The sequence below is a fragment of the Coptis chinensis genome, chromosome 4, assembly GCF_015680905.1.
Source record: "Coptis chinensis isolate HL-2020 chromosome 4, ASM1568090v1, whole genome shotgun sequence".
NCBI lineage: Eukaryota > Viridiplantae > Streptophyta > Magnoliopsida > Ranunculales > Ranunculaceae > Coptis > Coptis chinensis.
Genome location: NC_141459.1, coordinates 10,744,578 through 10,756,204, shown reverse-complemented (window position 1 = coordinate 10,756,204; position 11,627 = coordinate 10,744,578). Strand labels below are relative to the sequence as shown.

General features: G+C 33.0%; 1 pseudogene; it reads right to left on the bottom strand.

Annotated features, from left to right (window-relative positions):
- Positions 1–5,814: 5,814 nt before the first annotated feature.
- LOC147501829 (uncharacterized) lies at positions 5,815–11,309 on the bottom strand (annotated as a pseudogene).
- Between the last annotated feature and the right edge of the window lie 318 nt (positions 11,310–11,627).

The window sequence follows — 11,627 nt, the reverse complement described above, 5'->3', positions numbered from 1 at the left end:
TAAACTGGCCACTCAAATATCCACTCGATCTCTTTTACAAATATTTATTATATTCTAATTTATACCTAGTGATAGCAATCGAATCAACAATAGATTGTTCAACCCCATGACTAACACTGGTAATAAATCGTACGAGGTGTTCTGCAATCGGTCATCTTTATATAGATGTAAGAATTTTGTTCAAATTTAGGCTTGAGATAGTCCAATTTGAACAATATTTTACAATTATTTTAGTATAAAAACTAATAAAAAGCAAACACCTTCTAACCTCTAAGTATAGCAATTGAACTATGACAACCTCAAATGTGTTCATAATAATATTCGTGAAGTTTCGTTTTGCTCCTACTACAAATAAATTTGTGTAATGATCGAGACTATTTAATTCGTACAATTATGCAAAAATTAATAATATGCATTTTGTTTTTCTTCTCCCATTACTTTTGGGTCGTATTTGCGTATGTATGTTAATTAACTTGTTTTTTTTTCGATAATTTTTTTAATTAACTTGGCTAATTAGATGCATGATGTAAGTTGGTTAAGTTGTGGTCACAAAAAGATTCTTATATATATGGCCATTGAATTAAATCTTAGATTTTGTGTGTTTGACTATTACTTGAAATTTTTAGTATTTGGTCATACTATTAATAGTAATATTTGCATTTGGTCCACAAGTAAGTCACGTGTATAGAATGTGCTTGGCATTTTAGCCATTTTTAAGAAGTTATAGATAGAACAAGACGGTCAACTCAAAGTCAACGTAGTCAACCGTCAATTTTGGCCCAAACGCAAATAAACAATCAATTGGTGACCAACTGCAAATTATCCAATTAAAAAGTTACCCAAAAACTAAATAGCCCTAATATTAATATAAACCTTATAAATTGTGATGTCGTGGGATTGTTTGCTTTGCGGCTGTTTACAATAATAATACAACCCCGTCTAGCAAAAAGTTGTACTGTCTAGGCGTCTAGCAACTTTTGGACTGATGATGAAAACAAGATCCTGAATTCCTGATTCTTGGTTGAATCTATTGGACTGGGTCTTGTAGTGGCAAACGATTTTCGAAATTAGTCCGACCTAAACCAAAATGTAAGTGGTTCTAAACTGCCCAGCCACTTGGCATTTACTGGGCGTTGGTGTTGACGCCAGCTCATGCACATGTGTGCCAACGTAGTTGGTATTTACTAGATTTTTTAACCCGTTCAACGAACGGGGACCCTTTTTATATAATTTTTTTTTTCCCATTTTACTGTTATGTATCAAAAATATTCTTACTTCCAAACTATATTGAAACTCATACAGTAAATTAATTGATCAAAGTTCTCATCGCCAATAATTTGTTAGACTAAAAGGCTATTTTTTTGTATCAATGGGCAGTGTAGATCAGTTATACAACTTAATATACACTTTACTAAGCATTGAACGGGTGTCGTTTTACTTAATTTATGTAAAGGAAGAAAAAATTAGTAAATACATTTTTTTGTAAAAAATGTGAAGTGAACAGGTTCCACTATAAAATCATTTCAACAGTTAAATTTTCAATTCAATGAATTTTCTAATTTAAATGTGTGCGTGAGAGAAAGCCTTTATAATTTCCTCATAAAAGTATAGACATAGATATGTGAAATTTCTTGTGCAAATACTCGTATAAATAGATTAACACATTAAACACATTTATAATTTACTTGGGGGTGTATCAGTAAGTTTTTTTGGTTTTGGATGCATTTAGTTACTATTCCCTTGGAACCCCCTGTGTTTTGGTACGTTCTGTTTTTGGCATGAAGACCCAATTATTTAGAGTCTCTTTAGCAAGTCAACCTTGTAAAGATGGAGCTTCAAGTTGGAGCTTCACGTCGTCTTTAAATTCCATCAAACGGGATTTCACATTCCTCATTCAATATGTATTTAAAAAATAAAATAAAATAAAACAAATCAGAAGTTTATTAAAATCTATATTTCAATCTGAGAAGAACTTGCAAGTAAAATCATGCGACAAAGTATTAAACCCCAAGTCCACACTTTCTTAGCTAACTAATAATTGAACAAACACAATAACCCAATATCAGTAGCATCAAACATTGCAAATAGATTTCTTTGATGTTACCCATTCAAAACGATATTTCACAAATTGTCGCAATGATAGATATATACCTACACGTAAAAATCGTTGGTTGTTTATTAAAAAATGACTAAAATCAGCTATTCATGAACTAAAATAGCAATACTAGTACTAAAAATGTCCAGTTACTTGACACACGATTGTAAAATAAAAATAATTTAAATGTTAGGTAGATAACATTCAACCAAATACACTGATAATCCAGTCCTTGTACGTATTAGTTGAGAATTGAGATTAGGGTAATAACCAAACACGGTTATGCCAGCCCATGCACACATTTCCCAAGAGTAAGAAATCACTTGTCATCGTAACAGAATAAAGTAGTGTTTAGGGATGACTAGATGAGAAGGTCGCTCAACTCACTCCACAGCTGAATTAGAAAACAAACTTGGTCGTCAATGCACTTCTGATGTAATCAACCTACAGACGACGTCAAAGGTAAGCAAACTACATGATAAAAAGAAATTATACACATAATTCAATACCTACATCATATGTTAATAGACTTGAACAAAATTCCAGCAAAACAGAGTGTACTATTAACATATTACACCTTTATAAAGATTAAGTTTAATGGATCCAATAATTAGTTAAAACTTATGCCTAATAACAATTCCACAAAAAGAAAACATGTTTCAAAAGGATATTGAAACGCCCAACAGCAACATGAGAAGGAGTTTATAAAGGATTGCTAGAGTTTTGGCAATACAATTCTCCAAGATATTGTACATAATGATTTTCGGTTAGTCTTGCTTTCTTTCATAAGAATTGTCAGGAAGATAACATAATTAATATTTTAATAGAAAAAAAAAATAAATGCTCAAGACGCAACACGTGTTTTTACAAATTAGTAGCAAGAATGTAGACCGATTTGTAAGCAGTTACTGGGGTAGTTGGTCAAGTGAAGCTGACCAAGACAATTATGCTTAGCCGGATTTTTTGGATGATCTGCCACGTAGTGATGATACATGCATATACATTACGTTATTATTGACACTGTTTCGTGATGGTTAAGGCTCAAAGACAGGCATATAAGGTCTTTGCATCACCTTGCATAAAAAATAATGTCACACATACGCACATAAAAAATCAAAATCCCTTAATAATAAAATACTTGTATAGATGAAAAAATCCTGATTAAATAATAAAATATCTCATCCTCACTTGGCCATGCAAAAAAACAACAACAAAGAGAATAGTGGATTACATGCATGAGTAAATAAACCTATATTATTACTATGTCGTTGGCATATATTCAGGGTTTAACTAAGTTAGGGCCCTTGCTTGGATACACTAAGACAAAAACATTCAGAACTTCATACTTGGAAGCCTTAAGCCCAAGACACACTAAGTTACCATTTCATACAAACATAATAAAATCACTACTTCAAACAACATAAAGGCAATAAACAAAGTGAAAAAAGAGCTGCTTAAATATCAATATATAAGTTGTTCATTCTACATGTTAATTGAGTACACTCCCAAAAAAGAGATTTGAGATTTGATCAGTTTCCCTCACATCAAAAGTGCCTAATTTGTCACACCACACACTTACAATACAATCATCAAATCTTTTATAAAAAACCAAATTTGGTCTCAACGAAGTTCAAACCATAAAGAAACAATCAATCTAAATGCACCATTAGACACCGCAACTCCTCATTTTATATTATATATTTTTTCTACTTTTCATAAACCAATTTGAAAGATACTAACATTGTCTATGAGTGTAAAAAAAATTAAACAATCTACTAAAATTTTAATCCAAATACCAAAGATTAACCATAAAGAACACAATCAAACACAACAATTGAGAACCCAAAAAAATCTAAGAAGCCATTAAGCAATCAAGAACAATATGCTAGAATAGTACCTTGAAAAAAGAAAATGCTCTATGGAGTCGTGAAGAAGATGCACAACTAAAAGAATACGTAGATCGAATAAAATGTGGTCGTGTAGAAGATAACACCTCTTAGAAAACATATTGGCAGTGCTTGAATTTGAGGAGTCGACGTATTGTTGACCTGACATTAGGGTATAAGAAACCTAAGGGAATGATCAATGCATATAGTTATTCATGTTACCTTCTTGATTAAATCGAAGCACAGACAAATCTTTGTTAGCTCTATCTCATCTCTTCACCAATTGGTTCAGTAATTATATTTACCACGCCATGTAAAACAACCTGAAAATAGAATGAAAACCATTTAAGTACACATACTGAAGCAAATGCAACTACCACTCAACACATAAGCAGTTTTTCAGTGCTGCTTTAGTGGTGGTGAAAGCTTCTCATATTTAAAGTTTAAACATATAGGTCATCAGCACAACAGGTGCACATCAATTTTTATATTCTCTAAAAAAAAGTCAAAAAAACTTCACAAACACTCTAAAATCCCCACATTCTCATATATGAATTTTATTACACGAAAAAGATTTGTAATCCCATGAACCATTAGAGCTAATCCCTCAATTGATTCACTTTCCATGAATTGTTTAAATATTGTTAATAATCTAAGCAAATAATCGCCAACCATAATATTGAGTTGGTATGTATTTTAGAATTTAGAACTATTTATTTCTATTTGAAAAGTGGGGCAAATAGAGAAGGAGGTCATACCATTGTTAATCACTGATTATTTCTTAACAATTATGGCAGCTCTTGTACAAATGCATAATTACTTTGATTTAATCCTTAGATGATTTTACAGATGATTTTACTTGTATAACACAAATAAAATCACTAACTTTTAATCGTTATTTACATATGAGTTCATCAGTGATTAGCTCATATAGGATGTGAACGTCTCCCGCCTACTGGGGGATTTTACGGGCTCAAAACACACTAACGGCCACTGCACCTTGCTTAGTGAATTTTCACTCGTGTGAACATTTCTCGAGTCAGTGAAAAGTTATTTACTATGAAAATTACCATTATTATATAGGGTTTGGTTAAGGCATGAAGCCACCTTTTGGTCGGAAGAGTTAATTGGTTACCACATCTGATAATTTATTCCTCATTATGGATTAAATAAATACTTGGAACAAAGCCAAAAAACATCTAGTTGAATACATCACACACCATACCTACAAATGGTGTGAACACCCAACTTGATGGAGTATACTCTAACACTAAACTTTCACTACCCTTCTATTTTGCTTTCAATGATAAGCCCCCTTCATATTTAAAAAAAAAAAACACACACACACACACACCCCCAGTAGGACTCGTCACTCGACTCAAACCCACAATCACCTACTTGCTCCCTTTGCTTATGCATATGTTCCTTCCATGACTTCATTTCTTCTATATGTTCTTATCACCCATTTAAGTGGACTCATTTCATATTCATTTTCATGATTAATGGTTCAATATCAGCAAATCATAGAAATAATAATAATAATAATAATAATAATAATAATAATAATAATAATAAACCAAGTTAATTACATGGATTGCTCGATATCAGCCAATCGTAAAAGAAAAGCCAAGTTAATTACATGGACTGCTCATTATCAGTTATTAGAATGTCTCAAGTGTATGTGGGGATATAATATGAACAAAAAGATGAGCAGTAAGAGATCAAAGTTGGTATTCCAAAAGTGCAGCCTATTGTATAAGTGGCACTAACAAACTTTTAGGCCAAATGACACTTCGTAGCCCAATCTTCCCAAGCGTTCTACTCGATTGCTAATCATGAGGAAATGGTAATTAATTCAATACTTCTGTAAATAATAGATTTCACATAAACTTTGAAGTTCCCCTTCCCTAGTCTCCTGTTGCTAAATATTGTGATAGTGTCAACATCTTGCACAATACCCTTCGCAACAATATTAAGAGACCAACCACCACGTAAATCACATTTTTTACCTATGTACCCACTGTCCACCTCCACCTAAATGTTGAAAGGAAATGTTTGTTAGTATCTATGCCCAAAGATGCTACTACCTTAGTGCCTTGGTCTTTCTGCTATAAAATGTGCGTGGAACCAAAAGACTGATGTTCTTTAAAACATATGATCTCTTTAAAATTCACTATTTTCTTTAAGGGGAGCAACAGTCAAATCTTTAATTTGAGTGGCTGTTTTAGTGGTAAAAAGACAATTATCACATTAAATAATTCATATGAGCAAGGTGGTACCAAAAGAAGAATAAAAAAAAAATCTAAGAATACTGAAGAGCGGCTTTTTATTTGGAAAATTAATAACCTGTAGAGCAGCTTCTCTAATTGACTTTGGTGCAAGAAGGGGACCAATAAGGAGGGTAGCGCTGACAGAGCCACCAGAAGACAGAGCTCCCTGTTGCGTTCCCTGAACAACAAACCATTTTCCTTCTACACAATCGGTCACATACCAAAAACTTCGTATTTTTTTCGATATCTCGTTCCTTTTTTTTTTCCCAATTCCCTTCATGTTTTAGGAAACATTAAATTTCTATATTATAAATGAAGAGGGAAATCAAAGTCTAACACCATAGGTAAAATCAACAAAGAAAAATCAATAAGGTTATATAACATATACTTGGCGTAAAATTTAGAATCGTTCTACTAATATAGTTTTTACCCGCAGAGGAAAAGCACTGAAAAAACTAGCACCACTTTCTGGCACATACGGCTTGGGTTCTCCAATTGAATCACATATTTTAACAGCCACATTCAGATCGGAGATGCAAAGTATCCTGACAAATTTAACACGCACACACACAAATATAGCCATTATATATACAGAAATATCATGTCGATCATTTTGTAAAATACTCTAATCCAAATGGATACTCAATAATTTGATTTGTAATGGAAATGTACTTTAAAAAATGCTTCAGGCGTTTAATTTACTTCGAGTATACAACAACAATTAAGTTTAAGAATAATCTGAATTCTGATACAATTTATGGTATAAAAGTTCAAACATACCACAAAATGATTTTATTTTTGTCACATTTTGTCTTAAAAAACTACATCTTCCGTTGAAAGAAGTTCAAAAGTTATTGAGACTACTTGCTCAAAAATCCCAACCTATTTGTTTTCCTCTAACTACATTACCGTAAACATAGATGATAAACATTACGTTAGTTGTGCTAGTAAAAGAATGCAATTCTTTTTCCTTAGTAGTCGTGTGCTAGAGTACTTTTGGTCATATATGTCGAAGCCTCAACATTGAGCCTCCTTGTATGACGTTTTCGTAAGATGAAAACGTGGACAACTCAATCCAAACTCTTTAGAAGACCTCTTCAACATCACACCCACACCAAATCTTTTTCTTGTCTAAAAGTTCATAAGTGTTTCACTAAAGTGAAGTTGGAGAGATCAAAGGTGCAGGAAGTTTAGAACAAATATATACTAATTATATTGTGAAACTCAAAGTATTAAGTCCAATTGCTCAATCAAGTGTGAAACACTCGAATCAATTATTCCTATGGGAAGGTTTCCGTAAACTTGCACAATATATAGTTATATGGAAACCTTACAGAGGCATTAGAGCAAGATGGAATGGAATGGGAGATTTGTTTAATCAACGGTATTTTAGAATATTTTATCGGTTATTATTACAGTTACCATGACTACAATAAAGTTACCAATGCATTCTTATGCATCTATAATGTTGAACATGAGCTAGTTTCTGAAGGGTGAAAATGCATAATGTATACTTACCAATGCATACTTGTATAGGTGCTACTATGCTTGGTGTGTGTAAACCCACTCATAATGCAATGAAACCCCCAAATATATATAATTAATGCCATGAAACTACAATATTTTTTACCTCAAAATACAACTATAAGGAGACGTTCAAACTTTACGAAGTAGCCAAATAGTTAGTACTACTAATATCATTTGAACACATTTTGTCATCTAATAGATTAAGACGTGTCTATTCAACAATCATCATGACTATAAAGTATTCAATCTTAAATTTACAAAAATGTTAAACCCATTTCACATGAAAAACTATAGACCCATTTCATTGCATCATATGATCGATAGGTATATAAATCCAAATTGGACACGGCCCATATCCTAATTTTTGTTACGCAATAGATTCCTGGATTACGTAAACTTTTTTCAGAGAAATATTTAGGGAATTGAAAAGATATCATAGAGATAATAACTAAACCCTACAAAGTTTAGTACAACAGAGACCCAAAATATTTAAGTCAACAAAAATTATGGAATTTCTACTCGTATTGTACCACAATAAATCATATTATATCAAAAGTTCTGAAAAACATAAGTTTGTAAAATATAATTTACCAAAAATAAATATTCAACGATCTTAATGATAATATCTTTGATAAGGATTATGTCAAGTTGACTGAAATTGTTTCATTACTCAAAAAAAAAAAAAAAAAAAAAAACAAAAACAACCAATATAAAATATTGAATAAGCAAGAAAATAAAAATAAACGCAATGAAAAACACAATCAACTAAATGATATTGAAAAGGCAGACCATGCAAAATTAAACAACAAATTTTCAGTAGAAGTTGTAAATTTTTTGGTATGTGTCTCCACTGGTACTTGAGTTTTTGAAAGACATAACCAAGACGCTGTAATAATTACCTAATCAAGCTAGATACTACTCAAATCACAGACATAAAATCAATATAATTAATTTCTAATGAAAGAAATGAGATTATACCTGCAAACAACGAGGCCACCGAGAAGCTTATATCGAAGAGACTCAGCTTGAGCAATAGCGCCCCTATTGTTAACCTTCTCAGCATAAAGCTCAACACTATTTTTAGGAACATTAATTTTCTGAATGACAGATGTCAGTTCCCTAATCCTCCTCCCCTTCTCACCTTTAACAAACCAAATAACCCAATAAGCAAAATATAAATATCGGGAAAAAATGAGATTTTTATTTTAATTTAATTTACCGAGAACGTTTTGGGTATGGGTGGCACAAATGATGATTTTCGTATGCAAGGGAGTGACCATTTTCAGCAAGTTCTCTTGTCAATACTTCGTTCAATTCGTCGAAAAATACTCCATCATCCACAAACTGTTAACCCAAAATGAACACATTAGAAAAAATATATATATTAGATCTAGTAAGAGAATGGGAATAGAGGGAATACACCTTTCTTTCTTTTTTTTTTGCTTATCTAGGTCGCCATGATTGGAAAATGAGATTTAGTGGTGGTGAAAGAGAGAAGACTGGTTTGTGGGTCGTCAGGAGCTTATGAGCAATGCAAGATGCATTAGCATGAAGCTGTCTATATGTCCTGTGGCATCATACTTCCCCTCTTTCGCTAATCCAAGTATAAATAGTTTTTCCATGAGTGACGACTCGATCTATGAGTCCCCCAATGCTTTAAATAGCCATCAAGTGTAGACAGATTAGGAAATTCTAATCTTGGGAACTCTAATATCCGAGGACTGCAAACTGAATGAAGCGGTAACAATCTCTGTAGAAACATACATTTCACAATAATTATAACAATCGCTTTGTAGAGTATGCATGTCATAAATCAGTTTGAAAAGCAATGATCTTCAAAATTACCTTTACATAAGGAAAAATAGGCAACGCACTGGCTTGCACGCCATGGCCATGGCATAAGATGAGTTTCTCTCTGTGAGCTCAAATGCCAATAAACTACCTACATAATAAGTGTTATTGAGACCTTGAAGTTCAAATTCCAACTTTTCATAAAACCCGAGCTTCATATCTGTATTGGAGTCGTTAGTATCTCTAAGTTAGTAATGTTGGACAAAAATAAATGGACAAATTGGAGTAAATTATTGAGTATACCTTAACTGTTAACAAGAGGGAAATACTTAAAACGTTGTTGTAAAACAACTGATTGCACTTCTGCTCCCATTTTGTTTACCACATCAATTGCAACCTTTGTCACCGTTGGTCCTTTGATATCCTCGGAGTTTTCATAAGACCAAAATAGAAAAATATATATGTGTCTTCATAGAATTTTTGCATTGCAACTGAATGACCAATAGTTTTGGGATCCTCTATGAAATTCCCAAAGTAATAGAACCCCTTAGGGATATGTTCCATACCCTTGATCTTTAAAGCAGTTGTATATAGTAATCGATAGACTGCACTTTACTAAACAACTCCACTTCGAGCTCGGTGGTACCTATGACTTCCGTCTTGATTGCTATAGGAAGAAAATTGCGTTAGGACATACTTTTGAAAGTTACTAAAATGAAAAATAAAACCACTATGAAACAGTCAAAGTTGACATTTTGGTGCACCTGCTGAAGTTGAAGAAGGAGATTTGTAAGTTTTTCCACTATTGAAAGGAAAAGCGCCTGAGTTTATAACTTTATCAAATTCCAAAATTCATTTTCCTCCCTCAATGTTATTGACATCAATGGTAATGCCCGAAGAGTTGCGTGTGATTGCCAGAACTTCAGTGCTGCAATGGACTTCTATTGGCAAAGATTGAATGATCGTATTCCAAACACTCGTATATCCTCTTCAAACACTCGTATATCCTCTTCTAAAATGCCTAATCTTTCCTGCCATAGAAGTGCGGATAAATTCATGTATATAAGCATATGGCATGTCTTCGACAAAGCCATATCCGGACGATGTATATCCATAAGCCACCACCTTGGGGACAGATTTGAGTCCATGAGACTCGAGAAATTCTGGAGTTGTGTCAGATGCTATTTCAATTCACTCACTGCATGTATCCCAATTCAATTTGAGTTCTCTGTCTCTTCCTGCAAAGATGAACTAAATCTTTAACATTTGAGTTGCCAACTCTGACAAACTAATCAAATAGTTGTTTCTAACTAAAACTGACCTGGAGTTTTAAGGTCTTAGGAATTACGGACACATAATCATTTGCCACTTATTTCATGTCCTAAAACTTTCCTGTAGTTTCAATGAGTGCAAACTTCTGGAATCCAACTCTTCGAATTTTGCAACTTCTTGTAAAAAGATATGGTATCCACAATATGAGAATTTTGCATAGAAAATGCCAATTGATACAAAGACATTGGTTTCAAAATATTGCATACCTTCTATGTCAACTGATTCACACATGCCTCCAACTGTGTGATATTTCTCGAGCATGGTTATGTTTTTGTAATCGAGCTTAACCAGTGCATAGGCTGACGATAAGCCGCTTGGGCCAGCTCCTACTTTGGCGATTCTTGTATCCACTGGAAAGCATGGATGTAGCTTAGAGAACTAATCCTCTATAGATTTGCCAATGTCCATGTTTTCTATTATTTAAAGCTTCGTGCAACAGAACCTGCTTGCATCAAACAACAACATCAACCCTATCATTCTCATAGCTTAGTACCCCGAATTTGATTATCTCAGATGCTCGTATGTAACTAATAGTACGCCAAAGTGGTGAATCCCAAAACTATTTTAGGTTTTTATTTGATAGACTAATATCTTCAAACTTAATATCATAACTCATCATGAAGAGAAGCAAAATGAGAAATAGAGAGGAAAACAAAAATTTTACGTTGGTATCTAAGCTTCTATGATGACAACTATTCAGTAAATGTATTACAAATGTATCAGTAT